The sequence below is a fragment of the Octopus sinensis genome, linkage group LG2, assembly GCF_006345805.1.
Source record: "Octopus sinensis linkage group LG2, ASM634580v1, whole genome shotgun sequence".
Lineage (NCBI taxonomy): Eukaryota > Metazoa > Mollusca > Cephalopoda > Octopoda > Octopodidae > Octopus > Octopus sinensis.
The window spans coordinates 36,173,650-36,179,116 of NC_042998.1; positions in this window are offsets into that span (position 1 = coordinate 36,173,650).

Below are 5,467 nucleotides of genomic sequence, written 5' to 3' on the forward strand. Positions count from 1 at the left end.
AGGTCGACTTTGCCTTTCATCCTTTCGGGGCCGATAAAATAAGTACTTGTTGATCAGTCGAGTCGATCTAATCGGCTCAACCCCTCCCGCCGAAATTGCTGGCCTTGTGCATAAATTTGAAATCGTTACTAGATAACTAGTCAAATGGTTACCTAATTGGCTAAGTTTGGATACATTGAAACCGCCTACAACTGGGGATGGTATCCAAAAAATTATCTGCCATTCTTTAAAGGAACAACAGCGTTCATACAGTGCATATTCGAATCCTAGATGCGTTGCAGATGTGAATGGAATTATAATATCATATACATTGATAAGTAATAATGTTTTTACGTTTATATATTTGTTTTGCAAGATTTTTGATGTGAAATCGTGTGTTGAAACAGATATTGTTGCATTTAGGAATGGTCATTTTGGCAGTTTAGCCAATAAAAATAATGTTTTCTATTTGAGGAACAAAGCTAGAAAAGTTGAGTGGAGCGCTTTAATCCATAATATCCTCCCCATTACCTGACTGTTACTCTGTTTTATCGACCCTGGAGAGATAAAAAGTGAAACTAGCTGCGGTGGGATTTGATCTCAGAATGCAATGTGTCGAATGAAATAACACAAAATAAGTTGTTTCCGACGGCCTAACGAATCCGCCAGCTTCACATTGGCCAGTTTATTTTTTCGTAGTAAATAACTATACGGATCAGAAGCTTGCGTGTGTGTGTGGATTGAACCGTGAGTTATCAAAGGACTATAATTTGAGACTATATCTTAGAGCAGTTTAGTAAATCATTTTCTAAGGAACCCATAAAGTTGTTTACAGATAATGATAGTTCGACTGAGCAAACGTTTAAACATTGGTGAGATAAATATTAGTTTTAAGACCAGCGTAACTGACTGAAGGAAAGTGTGAGAGACGAAGAGAGAGAGAGAGAGAGAGAGAGAGAGAGAGAGAGAGAGAGAGAGAGAGAGAGAGAGAGAGAGAGAGAGAGAGAAAGAGAGAGAGAGAAGAATGTGTGAGAGTGTAAGTTAATGAAAAGGAAATATAAAGAGCAGAAAATTAGATAAGGGAAACTTAGAGCAACTCTAACTGTAAGAATGAGAGAGAGAGAGAGTGAGAGAGAGAGAGAGAGAGAGAGAGAAGGAAAAAGACAAAGAAGAAGAGAGGAAAGGAGAGAAGAAATGAAGGAAAAGAGGAAAAGTGAACAGATATGAAAATTGGGAGATGTTTAAATAAAGAATTTTGAACAAAAAGAACAGAAAAGAGGCAAAAATGACGATGTCAGGAGTTTGAGGTAAATGTGTTGAAATATATCTGTGATCATATTCGTTTCTATTCTAGGCACAAGGCCTGAAATTTTGGAGGGAGGAGCCAGTCGATTAGATCGACCCTAGTACACAACTGGTACTTAATTTATCAAAGCCGAAAACGAAGAAAGGCAAAGTCAACCACAAGGGAATTTGAACTCAGAACGTAGCGACAGACGAAATACCTATTTCTTTACTACCCACAGAGAGGACAAACAAGGACAGACAAACGGATTAAGTCGATTACATCGACCCCAGTGCGTGACTGGTACTTATTTAATCGACCCCGAAAGGATGAAAGGCAAAGTCGACCTCGGCGGAATTTGAACTCAGAACGTAACAGCAGACGAAAGACCGCTAAGTATTTCACCCGCCTTTGTGTGTTCATATTATTGTATGCACATTGTTCTATAGAAACGCAGAAAATAATGACGGGTTAACGGGGAAATAAAAAGACGAGAAGGGTTAGGTGCTTACCGAATTTCTATAAAGAATTATAAATAGTTTTTCACAAGAGTTCAAGTCTCGTCATAGCCTCATGTTACAGTCATGCATCGCTTAGCCTCGCAAAATTCACGATTTCTTTGATTTACGTTTTCAAGCTCTGGTCAAATGAGAATTAAAACTACTTCAATTATTCATCAGGTATTATAGAATTGTATATGATTAGACAAGATGAGTTCCTGGCTGCTCATATTTACTGCGTGGGTGTCTGAAATATGAAGCGGTTAGGCGCCTTTCGAAGTAAGTAGGCAATTTAAAGTTCTGTAAAAAGACACATGAAAAGAAAACTAGAAGCTGACAAGTGGTCGTCACAAGAGCTGAAGTGTGAGGATCGGTGCGGGTTGCTCCTGGCTTCTTCTTTCCATTCCTTTCTTTCACTCCTCTCCATTGAAGAGTTTCAATCATTATACAAATATATTTTGTAGTGGCAGTAATTATGTTTAAAACAGAAGTTGTTGAGAAGTTAATGAGATAAGCTTTACTAAACTAAGGGAGAAATAAAGGTTATTAATAGCAAAAGATTATACAAGCATTTATGCACACACACACACACACACACACACATATATATATATATATATATACACATTTTAATAACAAAAGGGTAAAATTCATTTATCAATTAATTAATTAACTAATAATTTTACCAAGTAGATCGGCACGTTAAAGTAACAGTTTTAAATCAAATAACACAAATATTCTATAATTAAAACATAATTACAATTAAGGGTCAGCTAATTGCTTCACCACATACCGAATTTAGAATTAGGAATAAAAATTCCTTCTCTACAACCGTAAGAATCTCATAGACAGTAACACACTACTGTGTTACTGATTATAATTATAGAATATTTGTCCATATATATACACATATATATAAACATAATTATATATATATATATATATATATATACATATATACAAATATATACGTATGCATATATATACAAATATATACATATGCATATATATACAAATATATACATATGCATATATATACAAATATATACATATGCATATATATACATATATACATATACATATATACATATGCATATATACATATGCATATATATACATATATACATATGCATATATATACATATATACATATGCATATATATACATATATACATATGCATATATATACATATATACATATGCATATATATACATATATACATATGCATATATATACATATATACATATGCATATATATACATATATACATATGCATATATATACATATATCATATGCATATATATACATATATACATATGCATATATATACATATATACATATGCATATATATACATATATACATATGCATATATATACATATGCACATATGCATATATACATATGCATATATACATATGCACATATGCATATATACATATGCATATATACATATGCATATATACATATGCATATATATATACATATATACATATGCATATATACACATGCATATATATACATATATACATATGCATCTGTATACATATATACATATGCATATGTATACATATATACATATGCATCTGTATACATATATACATATGCATCTGTATACATATATACATATGCATATGTATACATATATACATATGCATATATATACATATGCATATGTACACATATATACATATGCATATATATACATATCCATATATATACATATGCATATATATACATATGCATATGTACACATATATACATATGCATATATACACATATATACATATGCATATATACACATATATACATATGCATATATATACATATATACATATGCATATATATACATATATACATATGCATATATATACATATGCATATATATACATATGCATACATGCATATATATACATATACGTACATGCATATATATACATATACATACATGCATATATATACATATACATACATGCATATATATACATATACATACATGCATATATATACATATACATACATGCATATATATACATATACATACATATGCATATATATACATATACATACATATGCATATATATACATATACATATATAAGCATATATATACATATACATACATATGCATATATATACATATACATATATAAGCATATATACATATACATATATATACATATGCATATATACACATATGCATATATACACATATGCATATATACACATATGCACATATATACATATGCATATATATACATATATATACATATATACATATGCATATATATACATATATATACATATGCATATATATACATATGCATATATATACATATGCATATGTATACATATATACATATGCATATATATATACATATGCATATGTATACATATATACATATGCATACATATATACATATGCATACATGTATACATATGCATATGTATACATATATACATATGCATACATATATACATATGCATATGTATACATATATACATATGCATACATATATACATATGCATACATATATACATATGCATATATATACATATACACATATGCATATATATACATATGCATATGTATACATATATACATATGCATATGTATACATATATACATATGCATATATATACATATATACATATGCATATATATACATATATACATATGCATATATATACATATGCATATATATACATATATACATATGCATATGTATACATATATACATATGCATATGTACACATATATTCATATATATGCATATATATACATATATACATATGCATATGTATACATATATACATATGCATATGTATACACATATACATATGCATATGTATACATATATACATATGCATATGTATACATATATACATATGCATATGTACACATATATACATATGCATATGTACACATATATTCATATATATGCATATATATACATATACATATATATACATATACATACATGCATATATATACATATACATACATGCATATATATACATATACATACATATGCATATATATACATATACATATATAAGCATATATATATATATATACATATACATATATAAGCATATATATATACATATACATATATATACATATGCATATATACACATATGCATATATACACATGCATATATACACATATGCATATATACACATGCATATATACACATGTATATATACACATGCATATATACATATGCATATATACAAATACATATATATACATATGCATATATACATATATATACATAATACAAATACATAAATATGCATGTATATATATATACATATACATACATACATACAAATACATACATATGCATATATATACATATCTATACACATATGCATATCTATATACATGTATATATATATACATGCATATATATACATGTATATGCATACATATATTTGAGTGATTGATTGATTGTTGCATATATATATGCATATATATACATGTATATGTATACATATATTTGCATATATATATGCATATATATACATGTATATGTATACATATATTTGCATATATATACGCATATATATACAAGTATATGTATACATATATTTGCATATATATACGCATATATATACAAGTATATGTATACATATATTTGCATATATATACATGTATATGTATACATATATTGCATATATATACATATATATGCAT